At 42.1% G+C, this 17,684-nt stretch overlaps 1 protein-coding gene across 2 annotated transcripts in view; it reads left to right on the forward strand.

The window, feature by feature from the left end:
- The first annotated feature begins 6,057 nt into the window (after window positions 1-6,057).
- CUNH1orf21 (chromosome unknown C1orf21 homolog) overlaps window positions 6,058-17,684 on the forward strand; it is a 166,534-nt gene continuing 154,907 nt past the window's right edge. The window contains exon 1 of one of the 2 annotated variants that reach the window (XM_077452660.1): window positions 6,058-6,256. The gene's annotated coding sequence lies outside the window, so the exon portion shown is untranslated. The remainder of the gene's footprint in view (window positions 6,257-17,684) is intronic. The other variant, XM_077452658.1, reaches the window with a different exon arrangement.

Here is a 17,684-nt window from a genome sequence, read left to right on the forward strand (position 1 = left end):
AGGAGATAGGAGTCACCGCAGTGGGAGTCCCTCAACCCTACTGTGGGGTAATTCAACTAGCAGAGGAACTCCTGCCAAAGCTGTCCAGAAAGGAGCTGAGCTATGACCAATTGGAAGACCCCATGGGGAGATTGGTCCTTGAAGCTTTGGAGAATGAGAATCCAGAGGGACTTCGACATCACACTTCCAAGGAGGCTCGCCTGCTGAGGAAAGAGTTGGATAAGCTACAAGTACATCAGGGAGTGGTCTACCGAAGGGGCCCCTCTGATAACTCAGAAGATAAGTGGCAGTTGTTTCTCCCAGAGAAGCACCGAGAGACGGTACTAATTGCCTTACATGACCAGCATGGCCATCTAGGGGCGGAGAGAACTTTTCAGCTTGTCAGAAGCCGGTTCTATTGGCCCTGTATGAGGGCAGAAGTGGAGGAATATTGCCGTTCTTGTGCACGATGCATCCAGAGGAAGACTCTACCCCATCAAGCTGCCCCAATGGGCCACCTACAGAGTCAGGGTCCAATGGATCTGGTGTGCATTGACTTTCTCTGCCTCGAACCCGATTTGAGTGGATTGGGAAATGTTCTGGTGGTAACCGATCATTTCACCCGTTATGCCCAGGCTTTCCCCACCAAAGACCAAAAGGCCTCCACTGTGGCCAAGGTGCTCATGGAAAAATACTTTGTCCACTATGGATTACCACAGAGAATCCACTCAGACCAAGGAAGGGACTTTGATAGTCGTCTGATCCGGAACCTACTGGACTCATTGGGAGTAGAGAAGACCAGGACTACACCTTATCATCCACAAGGAGATGCCCAACCTGAGAGGTTTAATCGGACCTTACTAAACATGCTTGGAACTCTAGAGACAGAGAAGAAGCAACACTGGAGCCAACACATATCAGCTCTGGTGCACGCTTACAACTGCACCACAAGTGATGTGACGGGTTACTCCCCCTACCGGCTCATGTTTGGGAGAGAAGCAAGATTGCCGGTGGATCTGGCCTTTGGCATTTCCCTAGACCATGCCTCTGCTACCTCCCACAAGGGATATGTGGACCGACTTAGACACAATTTGAAAGTGGCCCATGAACGAGCTCAGGCGGCCTTGGACCAAAGGGGAGCCCGCAACAAGAGGAACTTCGATCTGAAGGTTCGAGTGCAAGACCTGCAGCCTGGGGACCATGTACTGCTACGCAATCTGGGGATCCCTGGGAATCACAAGCTTGCTGATAGATGGAGATCGGAGCCCTATGTCATTTGCAGAAAGCTACCTGGATTGCCTGTGTATAAGCTAAAACCAGAGGGGAAAGTGGGGCCCTTGAAAACTTGGCACAGGAATCATTTGCTCCCGCTTACTGAAGCAGTCAGAATACCTCCAGTGAGAGATCCACCTGAATCTGTTTCCATTCTGGATACCCCAGGACCTAGCACTCGGTCTCAGACCTCCCGGGTTAGAGATGGACAAGATTCCCAACAAGGTGAAGGTGGAAGAGGAGAGCTTGAGTGGCTGTGGCCTTCATCAACTCCAGGAAATTCTGCCATAGATCTCCCACCTACTGAGGATACTCAGGATGGGACACTGAACCCAGAAGCTACAGAGTTCATTCCATCTAGTGGTGTGCCTGAAGGCTGGGAAGATATCCCTAGCATTTACTCAGAAGAGGAAGAAACTGATGTTCCAGAACCAGTGATGCTGTCAGAATGTGTTCCTGAAGTAGAGCCTATGGCACCAGAGCCTGAAGTCCCAAGAGAACAGAGAGCTCGCCGAGTTGTGAGACCCCCCAAGAAGCTAACCTACTCTCAAATGGGAGAGAGCTCTGAGGACTCTGTTGTGACTGCTAGAAGAAGTGCTGAACGCTCTAATCCTTCCAGTGACCATTTGGTGGAGGGCAACCCCAGCTCACTCTCTGGCACAGTTAGGCAGGCCACTCATGTCAGTGTGACCTGTGGGACAGGGAATCCCACCTCTGAGTTCTGGTGGAAATTCCCTGTACCAACATCATACTCAGCACTTTCAAAATTGGTACAGGATATGTGTTAAAAGTTTATCTTTGGGGACCAAAGAGTTTAGCTGGGTCTCTTTAAGAACTATAAAACTACTGTTCCCAGAACCCCGCTGGTTCCCAGGATGCTTTGAGTTATGCCCCAGAGACTTATGGGGGAGGAAATATAAGGAGGGGGAGAGGCCTAGTTCGCTCTCTTTGGACACCCCCCTCTCTTCAAGCAAGAGGAGATCTGTGCTGAACTGCTGAGGCACAAGGCCTGAAGCCTGGGCCTTGTGCTCTTTTCCAAAGAGCTCTCTGCCAGCCTAGTTGCACCTGAGAGACATTTTCTCATTCCTTGCTGCTGTACACCAGAAGGATTGAAGACTCGGAGGTCGGTGGATTCCTGTTCCTAGACAAAAAGGCAGCGAAACCGGACTTGGACTTGTCCGGGTGGTGAGAGCTGTTTAAAGACAGATGCTTTATCTTTATTATTCGTTTGGATTACAAAGTTGTTCTTCAAGTGCACCACCGAAAGATTGCTAGCGAATATTGTTTTACTGGACTTCCATCTAGATCAGTCAGGCCTGACTGCATAGGTAGACAGTGCTGGGTGTTTACCCATGTGGGGAAGTAGCTGAAAAAGGGCAGCACTAGAGTTGCATAGCAATACTTTATTATGCTGATTACTCTGTTTATCTTTATTACTGGTTACTGCAGGGACCTGATTATGTGTTGCAATCCAAATGTTTGATTCATGTTATTCCTTTTATAAAAACAATAAGTAAAGTCAGTTATATACTTTCAAAGATTGTCTATGAGCTTGAGTTACCCACGCACGCACACACACATATTTAGAGTATAAGTGATTTAATGTGTATTGCTAGATACTAATTGTGCCAGAGTGGGTAGTGCAGATTGCCGGGGGGTTGGCGGAGCTGTGCTCAGGACCCAAACCAAACTTGCGGCCCTCTTAAGTGAGGGTATCGCTATACTAGTATTTATTAACTATTTCAGCCATTCTGTGAGAGAACAGTGTGTGTAGCAGCTGAGAAAGCCCTGTGCTTGTAGCTAGCTGTTATTTTTTGGTTGGTTTGTTAATATGGATCCCATGATGAGCGTGTGTGAGGAAATCCTCTTGATGTTGCTTTTGCTGAGGCTCCAAAGACGTAGAAAATAGCGTGAGAGGACCGGAGTTTGACGCTACTGGTCACATCCATTGATGGCTTAACACATGTCCACAGGATACTTTTCTAATATGTATGTTCAGCTGCGTAATTACCCAGAGAAATGTTTTAATTTTACATGCATGTCAATTGCCACCTTTGACCCTCTCTTGGAAAAGGTTAGACTCTGTCTAGTTCGCAAATTCTCAATGGTTGAGGGGTGAGTGAAATTCCTATTCAACTTCAGCGTCAAGTAATGTAAGTCGTGTATTATACAGCATAATTGGCTGATGAGGGGAATATCACATGGTATATCAAGCTTGCATACAGTGATAATTGAGTTTTTGGTGTGTTTTTAGCATTTTCCAGGCTCAAAAGTAATAAATAAAATGTTTCCCTTTAAAAACGCTACTAGACAAAAGCATGCCTAAACGTGAGTAGCTGCATTTAGCCATGTTCGGCTCTTGAAATGCCTCTAAACATCTTCTAAACGCATTTTTTGGGGTTCCAAAAAAAGCCTCTAAACGCAACTGTCTAGAAACGACTAAAAATAACCTGTGTACATGTACTGATAAGACCATAGAGGAGAGTTCAGGAGCAGTTGAAAAAAATGCCCAACTGCTCCTAAACGTCCGTTTACCAGCAGCAGTGTACATGAGGCCTTAGTGTATTAGTATTGAAGAAATATCAGATTAAACTGAATACTTAACCTTGGCACAGTGGCAATGTTTCCTGGACAGCATTAGCATTCTTAGTAACATAGCTGACATAATTGTGAGGTTGATTAAGGAGTATAAGTATTGGTTAACTAATATATTTATAAGGAGCACTGAGGTGCTATTTAGAACCATATACACCTCCTAACTTTGCAAGTGAGTAAGTTCAGGAGGGCAATGTTTTCAATTTCAAGCCAAGATCATGAGATCATGACCTCAAACTAGCAGGAGGGAAGTTCAAAACTAATCGTAGCAAGAATTATTTTACTGAAAGTGTATTTGATGCATGAAATAGACTTCCAACAGAGGTAGTGAGTCAGTCAACAGTAATGCCACGTACACACGACCAGACTTTCCAGCAGACTAGGTCCAACGGAATCAGCCCGTCGGACAATCCAATCGTGTGTGGGCTAAACCGATTGTTTTTCATTTTAAAAATCTGACGGACCTAGAAATAGAACCTGTTTCAAATCTGTCTGACGGACTCAATTCCTATCGGGAAAACCGTTTGTCTGTATGCTGGTCCGTCGGACCAAAGATCACGCAAGGGAAGCTATTGGCTACTAGCTATTGAACTTCCTTTTCTAGTCCCGTCTTACGCCATCACGTTCAAAACGAACGGACTTTCAAAAGGACTTAGTCCGTTAGTGTGTGGCCAAGTCCGTTAGTTCGAAAAGTCTATCGGAACTCCACCGAAAGTCAGTCGGGAAGACCATTGGACCTAGTCTGCCAGAAAGTCTGGTCGTGTGTATGCGGCATAAGTAGATTCAAACATGCTTGGAACAAACATAGATCTATACCAAAAAAAAAAAAAGACCAAATGTTCCATTGAGTCTTCCCCCTTTTTTATGTATATATATATATATATATATATATATATATATATATATATATATACATGTTTTTCTTTTCACATTTTTTTTTTCTTTTAACTTTTTTGTCTGAGTATAGAACTCAGTGATGGTGAACCTTAGCACCCCAGATGTATTGGAACTACATTTCCCATGATGCTCATCTACACTGTACAATGCATGAGCATCATGGGAAATGTAGTTCCAAAACACCTGGAGTGCCAAGGTTCACCATCACTGAATTCTATACTCAAACATAAAAGTTAAAAGAGAAAAAAAAAAAATAAATAGAAAAGAAAAACATGTGTGTGTATATATATATATATATATATATATATATATATATATATATATATATATATATATATAAAAAAGGAGGAAGACTCAATGGAACATTTGGTCTTTTTTTTTCTTCTGCTGTCACGTTTCCATGTTTCTAACTTTTTTATATTATATGCCTTATTTTGTGTCAAAAGGGTTGGCTCTCATGACAATTCCCTCCAGGGATCGCCAAATAATCTAGTACAGTGGTTCTCAGCCAGGGTTCCTCCAAAGTTTGCTAGGGGTTCCTTCATCATTGGACAATTTCTGCCTCTCAGATAAGTTCCCAGTACAATCCTATGAGACAGCCAAGAAAAAAAATCAAAAAAAAAAAAATCCTATCGGTGTAAATAATTTAGCACTTTTCTTCCGCAAAGAAGGTAACGTTCGCATTTGTATGTTTTGGTCATATAGACATAGTCAATCCGTCAGTACACTTTGATCATAAGAAGATGTGTCGCTGCATTACTGTACTTTGATCTGGGGAGACCTGACCCATTTCAGCCGCGGCTTCCTTTTCGTCATTTTCATTCAGGGTAGGACTACTGGGAATAGAACGGAACAGCTTCCCATGACATTTGAAATTGAAAACATTGCCTTATTTATTCACTAGTGTCTATAAAGCTCTAAGCAACTTACAATATATCAGTCCTATAAAAATAGAGGTGCCAAGGGCCGCTGATCTTCAGCACTGACATCCTCTTTTACATTAACCCTTTCTGTGCCGGGTGCTTTTTTTTAAAGCTTATGCAGCATTTACTGTAAGTATACCGTAATCTCTCATTAATGTAGCAGCAAAAGGTTAATCTTATCTGGCTGCTGTTTGTCACCAATAAAAAAATAAAAAAAAATAGCAAAGCTCAGCTACAGAGGTATTGCTATCAGAAAAAAGGATAAGAAGCATTTCTGCCTTAAGCCACAGCTGTGTTTTGTGCCTGTGTATTATGAAGGCCTGCTAGACCGGCTGTCTAAATGAGTAGCTGTCTCTCACCCCTCCCATCCCCTCCCTTTTTTCCCCTCTCCTGTTCTTTTTTTTTTTCCTTCTCTTTTCCTGCTGAGCGAATGCAAAAAGGAGCTTTTACGCTTCTGTTCAGCTGCGCTTTACCCTAAACGTCTATTCATCCCACCGTCATCGCTTCCTATTTTGCGCTCTGGAGTAAAAGGGAAAAAAAGAAAAAGAAAAAGGCATAATCGTTTAACCCAGAAGCATCATCGCTGAAAGGTAGGGGAGGCTGAACTGAAGGCATTGTCAATAGGGAGACAAAAAGAATTCCCATTGTGATTTCAATTGTGCACTGTTTATTTATGTGTGGGTTAGAAGAGCTTAAAGGCCTGCAGTCTTATGTCAGACAGTTAAGATTGGGTTTCTTCCATATCCTTGCATGTTTCTATTTATAGAAGACCGCTTGTTTATAACCGTCCATATTTATTTTTCCAACTAAAATTGTATCATGTATTGCATTGGATACGTAGCATATTTCCTTTTTGTTTATTTTTTTATTCATGCGTTTTTTTTTTTTGCTTTTATTATATATTTTGACTTCACGTTGTAACCATTTATTACATCACTCAGGTAAAGTCAAGTTTGTTTCAGTTGTCTATATATTTTGCAGATTGTTGTGATACTTTTTTTTTTTTTTTTACATGACTTTTTTTTTTTACCTTGTTATTTTATGTTGGTATTCAAAGGTTCACGGTGAAATCAATTCAATTCAAAATCCATTTTATTGAAATTCAGCTGGTACTATAACGTGGGTGTGTGCATGGAAATCTTGATGGTATATCTGATGATTTAACTCCTGTAATGCCAGAGGGCATGTCTTTGCCTGTAACTTTATTTTTATTTTATTTTATGACACATGTAGACTCTCCTCTTCCTGTTTTTGCAGCACGACTCTCTGTGATATCTTTATGAACTATGAGAATTTCCCACTAGTAGCAGTGTGTGTATGTGTGTGTATGGAAAAAGCTTGGTTGTCCGGAGTAAAATATAGACCTGTATTGTGGAAGTGGCTTCACCCAGGGTCAACAGTCAATATGACGTTGTTTCTTTATGTCTGGGACATGTCTTTTCAGTTTATCAGCATGCTGACAATATCTGGGATTCATGGTCTCTTACTGCCTGCAGTACAATAGGGCAGAAGGTGAACACTAATGAACTCTTTCCCTACTACAGTATTTTCTGTGGAAGCTAATTACCATCAACAGGCTCGGTGATGTCTGTCAGATGAATTTTAATCTGATGCATACTGTTCGGTTGCTGAGCACATTTTAGGTTTTGCCCCGAATGTTGTGAAATGTAATGCTCTCCATGCTCACAGGCGAGAGGGGCAATCCAGCTCATACATGCCCTGGCTCAATTCACCAAGGTACAAAACAGTAAAAAAAAATACTATTGTGCTTAAGTATGATCACCCGGCTTAAGTGGGAGTGGAGGTCCACTTAACCAAGGGCATTGATTCAGGCCTTGCTGCCCTCTAGGACTGGGGGTGTCCTTGACATCTATAGGAAATGGAAAGAAAGAGGGAGTACCAGCCTAGTGCATTATCACACATACATTTATTGAAGTTTAAAAAAGATAAATTGCACTCAAAACCTGAAATAAGCTCTGAAGAAGAAGGAAAATACTTCAAAACGCATCAGTCAGCAGGGGCCCCTACACGGCCCCCCTACAATCTGGAGACTGTTGAGTCCAGGGCTTTCAAGCTACAGAAGAGTGGCTGGTTTAAGCAAATTTTTATCTCATGTTTGTGAGAAGCCTTAAAGTGATTGTAAAGGTTTGCGTTTGTTATTTAAAAATAAAAAGTAGTCATACTTACCTCCACTGTACAGTTTGTTTTTTTGCACAGAGTGGCCCCGAGCATCGACTTCTGGCGGCTCTCGCAGCTCCTCTTGTCAGATAACCCCCTAGGAGAAACGCTCTCCCAGGGTGTTACCTTGTGGGCAAGCTCCCAAGTCCAGAATTTGCATCCAAAGACACAAATGCCAGACTCGGCCCCGGTGCCCGCATCATTGGATTTGATTGACAGCAGCAGGAGCCAATGGCTGCACTGCTATAAATCTATCCAATCAAGAGCCAAGAACCTGGGGCAAAGGAAGAGCGTGTCTCTGCCAGGTTAAATTACAGGGCTCCAGTAAATAAAACTGGGGGGCCGGTCACCTCCAGGTATTTTTTCACCTTAATGCATATAATGCATTAAGGTGAAAAAAAAAACACGAGGGTTTACAACCCCTTTAATCTTTAACTTCAATAAATTTATGTGGGATAATGCACTAGGCCGGTGCGTCCTCTTTCTTTCCATTTCCTTTTAATTCACCAAGGGTTCAGTGAATCTTGCTCAAAATGTTGTGAATCCAGCTGAAGTCTTTAAGGGATGATGGAATGAATGTTGTAGTAATTATGGTTACATAGGCCTAATAAGTAACCTTCATGTAGTTTTATGGTGTCATTTTATTTCCCTGTATGCACAGCCTATAGCAAGGGTTGACAACCTTGACACTTCAGCTGTGGAGTGCCTCTGCCTATAGGAGTCATGCCTGTGATTGTCAGGGCCTTGCAAAGTCTCATGGGACTTGTAGTTTCACTACAGCTGGAAAGCCAAAGTTGCCAACCCCTGGCCTATAGAGTAAATCTCCACATTGCAGTTTGTTTATATTCAAACCTGGGTCGTGCGGGATGGCAATACACAGCTTAATGCATGACCTCAGTTGGTAGTCCGAGAGACTGACATTTCCTGTGAAGAAACTATATATCCCACAATCCCAGGGTCTCTCAGTTTTGTGCAGGTGAGAGATGCACAGTAATTAGATCTGATACAGCCAGAAGTTTGCAGAGCATTCATAGGCACAAGCTTACCATGCTGGTAGATTTTTGATTTTTGTTATTATGTTAGCACTCCTGCATTTATGATATAACACAAAGTGGATGGCAATGCATGCCTTGGATGGTGTATGATCCAAAACAGGAAGTATCTCTTTTGAAGAATAGGGACAGCCTGGGTGTCACAAACCATGGACATGAGGGTGATTGATCAGCTATTACACTACAAACTGCAGCCACAACATGTGAGCCCCTCATTAGAAGGTAAGGCAAACCAACAGCATGGGGAATAAAGCTACACTAATACCTAATAAAACAATGAAAACATTTGACAGTATGCAATCTTTTTATATAACTTCTTCTTCTTTTTTTTTTTTCTTACACACGTCATACTTACCTGCTCTGTGCAAAACTGTTGCACAGAACAGACCCAATACTCTTTTTTACGGGTCCCCTGCTGGCACACCTGGCTCCTCCCCCTTGACCAGTGCCCCCCAATATCAAGCCACTTGCTGGGGTACTGGTGCGTGCTCACTCCCGAGCCCTGCTCTATGCATACATAAGACACATAGAGCCACGGCTCGGCCTCACCAGCGCTCTCTACTCATTGGCTCCCACTGCAGTGTCTCAGCCAATGAGGAGTGGGAGACCTGGGACATCCGTGGCTCTGCTGAATGGAGAGATGGGAGTTAGGTGGGTATTAGGGAGGTCTGTGGGGGGGGAAGCAGCACACAGAATATTTTTACCTTCATGCTTGAAGGTTAAAAATTCTTCAGCCTTTACAACCACTTTAATTATAGATATTGTTAAAGTGTAACTCCACTTTTATTGAGAAAAAAAATTCCCTTCTAGGTGATCTATGTAATTAAGATTATAACAACCTTTGTTGCAGATTTCTACCTACCTTTTTATTATTATGAAGAAATCCCTGTTCGTCCCTTTGTGCTGAGTGGATCAATGAAAGTGGTTTCATAATTACCGTATTTATCGGCGTATAACACACACTTTAACTTTAAGAGGGAAGTTTGAGAAAAAAACCTTCAATTTTAAAATAAGGGTCAGTGCTCGGCAGCCCCATCAGTGCCCATCAATGCAGCCTGATCTATGCCCATCTGCAGCCTCTAATATGCACATTATTGCAGCCTCTAACATGACCATGATTGCAGCCTCTATGGTATACATCTGCAGACATGCCTTTGCAGATGATTGCAGCCGCGGCAGTGCTGGATGACACAGATCAGCGATCTGTGTATCCAGCGCTCAGTCACTCACAGTCCCGCCCGGCTCATATGATGGACAGAGCGGTGGTCCAATGCTGGGCCAGGGGGGCGGGATTGTGTGTGACAGCGCTGGATACACAAGAGTTCATAGCTCGTCCCCTCCTTCCACTCCAAGAAGTGGGGATCGGTGTATAACTTGCACACACGATTTCCCCCTGATTTTTCAGTGAGAAAAAGTGCGTGTTATACGCTGATAAAAAATCTGTCAGCTGTCGACCTGAACAGAACTAATGAGAATCTGCTGGGTCTGCATCCCTTTAGATGTGGTCCTACAGGGAGTATCTCGCCAAAAATGAAGTTTTTGTTGCAGGGGATGCCTGAAATCTGACTTGTATCTTAAAGTAGAAGTAAACTCCCCTATTGTTTTCAGCCAAGGAAGCTGCCATCTTTGCCTCTGTTTAATCTTCAACTGCTATGGTGCTGCATATGTGATTCGTTATGACACCAGCCATTGGATGGTTTGATAGTTTGGTTGAAAGCACAACCAATGTGCAGTTAGCATTCCCGGCATGCCTTTTTTTTGTTTGTTTTTATTTTGAACTGTTTAAATCTATGAGTTTACTTCCACTTTAAGCAGACTTCTGGGGAAATTGGTGAGCTAGTCACACAAACTGGAAACTCTGTACAGAACAACTCCAGGTAGCCATATTGCATTTAAAGAAAATTATAGTGGCTGCAGATTGAAAAGGAAAAGTAATTTTTAATAACATTCAATTACAATACAACCTGTGTCGCAATTGTATACGCTACATTATTTATTTGCTTTTCCCGTATTTTTTTTTTTTTTTTGGGGGGGGTTTCAATGAAAGTGGTGTTACCCTTTAAATTGCATATTACTTGCACCTCCTGACCAGTCCATGTAGATGTTATCAGCCACACACTGCATGTTCACAACTGCATCAAGAGCACTAATGCTTGTGTATGTATTTACACAATGATTATTGCTGTGTTTGATTACTGATATACTCTACTTGCCTATATAGAATATATATTTTCACAGATCGGCAATGCTTACCTCAATGGGGGTTAGATCTGGGTGCTACTATCTGTTTCTTTACCAGTGTGATCTTGAACCTGAGCTAGGGCCTTAAGTCAGCTCATAGTTTAATATCTATTTACTAAGTGCACCTCATCCTTTATATTTTACCAGAAAATTGGTACTGTAGAGTACCCTGAGATCTCCTGGGATATGTGACGTCAGTATTCCAGGTGGCTGTGGGCTAGTGGGATGACACTGATACAAACACTAAAAGCAAATTACTAAAAGGTAAACTTTTGTGTAGGGATCTGCTGCCCTCTACATTCTGAATTTAGAAAATGTATGTAAAAATATGAATTTATGTATGTACTTGCTGTCCCTGGGTTGTTGGCTTTGAAACCCAGAGTGAGAGAGAGCCACATGTCCTGTATATTTTGCATCTGTTGTATTTGTACATCTATGGTGAATCCTGGCAATGTTCTCTTAGCTTGAAATCAATTGAGTGGTTGGAGACTGACTGACAGTGAGCCTCTAGGAAAAGATACTATAGGCCACATTCTATGGAATGTGGTGTGAATTAAAAGAGAAGTATGGTCAAAGCTCTTTTGGCCATACTTGTCTTGTGGGTCACAGGTGTCCGAATGGCAGCTGGCTCAGCCTCTCAGCATGCTTCCACCTCCTCTCCTGCCTGACACTCCAGTCACCACTCTGCTCACAGCAGACTGAGTGATCAGTGGTCATGTGATTGCTCAGTTCTTTGGCTTAGAGCTGGCAGGGAGTATGTATGTATGTTTGGGTTTGTTTTTGGGTTTTTTTCATACGTCTTTAAATACTTTGCAAAGTGCTCCTGTGTATAGACCTAATTGATGCAACAAACTTCTTTTTAAAACCCTGTGTTTGGGGGGACGGGACGGGGGGGGGGACTTGGCAGGTATGATTTATGTGTCTTATGCACCCAATTATTGCCCTTTTGTACACAAACCATTCTTATTATAGAAATCAACTTAAAACGGTTCTGCACCTTTAAAAAAAATATTAAAAGCCAGTAGCTACAAATATTGCAGCTGCTGACTTTTAATAAATTGACACTTACCTGTCCCAGGGTCCAGCGATGTCGGCGGCAGATGACGAGCGATCGCTTGTCTCTCTGCTGCCCCTGCCGCCATCCTCTGTCAGGGAATTGGGAAGTGAAGCGTTGTGGCTTCACTGCCCGGTTCCCTACTGCGCATGCGCGAGTCGCGCTGCGCTTCTCTGCTGGTCCCCGCTGTGTCCTGGGAACTGTGTGTTTCCCAGAACACAACAGGGGCGGGGCATCTGCGGCGGTCTGTCCCGGAAGTGGGTGCAGATACCTGGATTATCCAGGTAACTGCACCCCCCCCCCCCCTCCCGAAACGTGCCGATCGTGGCACCGGAGGGGGGGAGGGATCACATGAGCTGAACTTCCACTTTAGGGTGGAGAACCGCTTTAACACCTAATTCCAGCCAAAATGTTTAGATTAGAGTCTTGAAGGGTTACATCCGTTTTTATGCCCTGCGTGACTTCACCATAGAGATTTTACCTAGTCTCCTTTTATTCCTCTGATACCAGAAGGTGCACACACAACAAAAACTTGGCAGAGACTCTTTATCCCCCGTTGGAGAGATTTTCTATCACCTCTCTGATGCCCTGTCATCTGGGCAAGAGGTAAGAGAAAATGGAGACTAAGTCAGTAATAAAACTTGATAATTCTAACCTCCCCCTACTATTATACCAAACATTACAGGAGTACATTTGTTACTTTAAGTAATAATAAAAGGCATTCATCACTAACTCAAAATGGCCAATGGCCGTGTGAGGACCTTCCCCTCAGAGCTCCAGAACCTGCTCATTCATTTTATTTTGGAAACCATTTACAATTTTTCTGCTCATCATGAACAAGCTTAGCAAATAGAATTCTAAAGGTATTGGCTGGACATTAATTCAGATATCTGGACCTTTTTTCAGGCCAACAGCACTCTTTGCATTCTTCCAAGATGGCGCTTGACCATGTGGGATCTGCAGCCTTGCTCATGACTTCTATTAAATTTGGGTCCCTTAATGTTAGGGAAGGTAATGTTAGGGAAGTTAATGTTCTGCAAAAAGGTTCCCAAATGCTATCCCACATGTCTAAACAAAGAGTAGAGGTTCTTTAATTTTTTTTAAAGTGTGCGTCTCTTCAGTCCATCCCTTGTTGAGACGAATGCGGGTGTCAGATCCCTGCTCTTCTCACTAACTCCTGACAATGGACCGGCTAATCTTGCACCACGCTGTCACTTACGTAACAATGCCACTCTCAGCTGCACCCGACACAAAGATTTTCCAACTTGTGGGACCACAATCCAGGTAACAGCAGCCTGAGAGTGATTGTCACTGAGCTAATTTAGCAATTAACCCTTTAACTGCCACTACTGACTTTTTGATACGGAAGGGTCAGACCTTCCATCAATTTAGATTTACACTTATGATTTTAGAATAATCATCTGTAACACACACAGTCACCACATATAGGTATGCTCAGAGGCCTTATCCTATACAGTAGCACTCTTCAAAGACAGGTTGGTTTCTAGCTTGCATTAAGAGCTTAGGGACAAGGTTAACACTTTTCAAAATAAGGTTTTAATAATGAAAAGGTCAAAATTGGTGTAAATAAAATATTTACAGAAAAAAAAGTGTTATAAAAACATAAATACAGAAACGGAGTAATAAGAGTGAGAAGAATACTTGCGCAATGTCCTTGGGTTGAACAGAGTTCGGTCGATGAGCCAGGTGTTCTCAAACTTGGCAGATGTTCCTGATTTGATGGTAAAGGAGAACTGACAACTGTCTTGGTATCTCCTATTTTCTCTGGGATAAAAGGGGTGGTGGCAGATGCCCCTGACCAATAAAAAGGATAAGGAGGGTCCATGGGCTGTCTGGGGTTTATGACAGTATAATGACCCTCCCTAACACACAGTTTTATACCACTATTCATATCTCCCAATATGCACTGGTTGCATTCTTGAAACTAATAGATTATTGTTCAGCATTGAATTCCGTGTCCAGGGATAGTAAACACAGGGTAGTTCAGATAAACGTATCCCCATCAGGCATCTGACAGCTATCTTGCCCTTTTGTATGTTTTAGTGTGGTCATGTACAAACTTGATTCGTTCAGTATGAAATTCAGCATTCAAATATATACTTTTTATTAATGGGTCATGTTCCTGTCTGAGTTTATAAATCGTGTGTGGGTTTCTTAAGTTTTTAATTCAGCAGAGGTCTCTAAAAGGTTACTTCTGCGCTGAATGCTTTTTGGGATCCTCATTAATTCTGGGTATCCTTTGATGGCATGCTACTGTATGTATTCCTAATGGATTTGGTTATAGTTTTATGATAGGCCTGAACAGCAGAAACGGACATACTGTCAGAACTCAATTAGCTGTTTACAGCCCTGCACAGGTCCATGCGTTGGTTTCTGATTACTGCTGCAATGTGTAACTATTCTGCCAAACTGTCATGGCTGACTTATGATTGCTGAACAAAATGACCGCTAGCTACAGTTTTTTGGGTGTCTAGTATGTGATATCATTACACCTGTATCTGCAGCTACTGGTTTTTGTTTTTAGTATTTCTGGCCCTTCATAACAGCTAGAGGGGGACGGGGGATTGCAAAACTATATCTCCCCATGGTTTCAAGCTACTATGAAAGAATACAAACCCTGGGCACCCTTTTAGATGTTCATGCTCCAGGAAGGGAGCTGGTATAGACTATGCAGTCTTCCCATTGGTTCCCTGATTACAGTTTCAGACCTGCTATTGGAACGGTAATCAAGCAACTGATCAGTAAAGATGCAGCTGGAGTCTGCACCATTCAGTGGTTAACAGAGAGGAACATGTTAAACTAACGGGATGCAGAGATTGTGTGCAGAATCATGCTCATTCCTGAGAAAGCTGTGACATGATCGTGGATGGGGTTGGACAGGGCAGGACTGGCTGGCAGTGACTGACACAACGCTACTAGGAAGTACCGGTGAGCAATCGCATTCGGCTGCACAGATCACACGTTGTTTGTCACATCGAGGATTGTTGACAATTGGCTTGGTTAGTTTCTAATCAGCCATTAAGCAATCCAAAAAGTACATAATACAAATGTTTTGTTATTTATCAAGTAAATAAAAAGATATGGATTTTTGGACTGGAATTCCACTTTAGATATGTTAGATTCTATTTGCAGTAAAACAGAAAAGGTTCAGCTTCATTATTCCGAAACCTGTAGTTTGAAAACTAAAGAAATGTTAGCTTCCATCCAAGGCTATGAAAAAAGGTATTTTCTTGTATGACAAATTTCCTAAAGCTTTGAAATCTCCAAGAACAGGGCCTTCAGACTTGCAGCTCCAACTGTTTGGTGCATGCTAGCCAGATAAATCCAGAAGGTAGTGTCTCTGGAATGGATGTATTGAAATCCCCACTAAAAACACCAGTTCACCAAGAAATGCTAGCTAAACACCCCTTCTTCCCAATACCTACATTACTCAATGAACCAGTGCCCTTAATCTACATGTCAGTGTTTGTTTATATGGGCCACAAATGGTTGCTTTTTTAGTAGGCATCATACAGTAAGCCCAGATGTCAAACAGACCAGGTGCAGCGTCAAATACTCATGTTTGCAAGCTAGCTCTTGGTGGAAAGGAGGCCACTAATGCATTTCCAGGAGGTTCATCTTAGAGATTTTGTCAGCTTCAGTAATTTGTAAACTCAGTGACCTGAAATTGCATTGACTGTTTAGCAGATCAGGAATGCTCATGTTTGTGTTTTCTCACTTCCCTTTTTTTTTTTTCTTTTTTTTTAATCATCAATTTTTTCCATAATCTGCTTTTTAAAAATCAGGTACCATTTTTTATTTAATTTTTTGTAAGCATATCTAGATAAAAAACAAAACAAAAAAAACCCAGACATTTACACACAAATATCCACAAGTAAATAGACGAGGCTGATAAGCTAAGCATTGCCATAAATACTATAAATGTGCCTGCTCTAAAACGTCTGATTTGAAAGTCTATGGACTATGAATACAGTGCCTAAGTGCTATGTTTTCTTATTGCTTATGTTATGAATCTTTGTGAAACTTGCCGTACCTTGTTAAGCTAAAATCTAGAATTCCAAGATCTGAAAAATACATACTAACATTTCTTCCCACACCTACAAATCTTGGTCTTAAAGCAGACTTTCAGTCATGTATAATTTTTATTTTATTTTTTGCTCACTTTTATTCCTATTACAAGGAACGTAAACATCCCTAGGAATTGTGTTACAGGTCCTCTTTATGGAGAGATGTGGGGTCAATAATACCCCACATCTCTTCTTCAGGCTGGAAAGACCAAGATAAAAAAATAAATTGTCTCTGTCTTTCCAGCCATGTCCCCGGCATTGTTTACTTCCACTAGCCCAGATGTGATGTCATAATGTCACGCATTGGCTTCTGACGGTCATAGAGATGACTGGGGACCATCTGGTCACCATAAATCTCTATGCTAAACTTCTGGTGGTGACCGATTTATTCTCTGTTTTGCCGATCTCACGGGTGAGCCGGTAGAAGCGAACCCCTCCCGTCGCCTGTAAGAACGCTGAAGCTGCTGAACTGCCGCTATGATTGTTCTTAGGGTCCAAAGAATCGCCAGCCAAAAAAAGATGATATCTGAATGATGTTTGCAGCTGCAGGCATCTTTCAGATCTCCCCACTCAAAGCCCCACTCATATGATGTCCTTGAGCTGAAAGTGGTTATTAAGCCGACCATTTATTTATTTATTTATTTATTTATTTTTCGAACAAAAGAAAACCCTATACCCCCTAAAAGAAGGGGTGGGAAATAAAATGTGACTTTGGTGTGCTTTACAGAGAAAACGAAATGCATATACAGTGTGTTCGGAAAGTATTTACAGTGCTTCACTTTTCCCTCATTTTGTTATGTTACAGCCTTATTCCAAAATGGATTACATTCATTATTTTCCTAAAAATTTCACAAAAAATACCCCATGATGACAAGTTGACAACGTGAATGAAGTTTGTTTGAAATCTTTTCAAATTTATTAAAAATAAAAACATGTACATAAGTACTCACAGCCTTTGCTCAATACTTTGTTGAAGCACCTTTGGCACCAATTACAGCCTCAAGTCTTTTGAGTATGATGCTACAAGCTTGGCACTCCTATTTTTGGGCAGTTTCTCCCATTGGTCTTTGCAGGACCTCTCAAGCTCTATCAAGTTGTAAGGGGAGCGTCTCTGCATTTTCAGATCTTTCCAGAGATGTTCAATTCGTTTCAAGCCTGGGCTTTGGCTGGGCCACTCCTGGACATTCATAGAGTAGTCCCATAGCCACTTCTTTATCTTGGCTGTGGGCTTAGGGTTGTTGTCCTTTTGGAATATGAACCTTCACCCCAGTCAGCGGCCAGATTCCTCTGGAGCAGGTTTTCATCAAGGATGTCTCTGTACATTGCCACATTCATCTTTCCCTCGATCCTAACTAGTCTCCCAGTTTCTGTTGCTGAAAAATATCCCCACAACATGATGCTGCCA

Source organism: Lithobates pipiens, unplaced genomic scaffold (assembly GCF_037356315.1).
Source record: "Lithobates pipiens isolate NorthernLeopardFrog02 unplaced genomic scaffold, aLitPip1_a1.2 Scaffold_23, whole genome shotgun sequence".
Taxonomy (NCBI): Eukaryota; Metazoa; Chordata; class Amphibia; order Anura; family Ranidae; genus Lithobates; species Lithobates pipiens.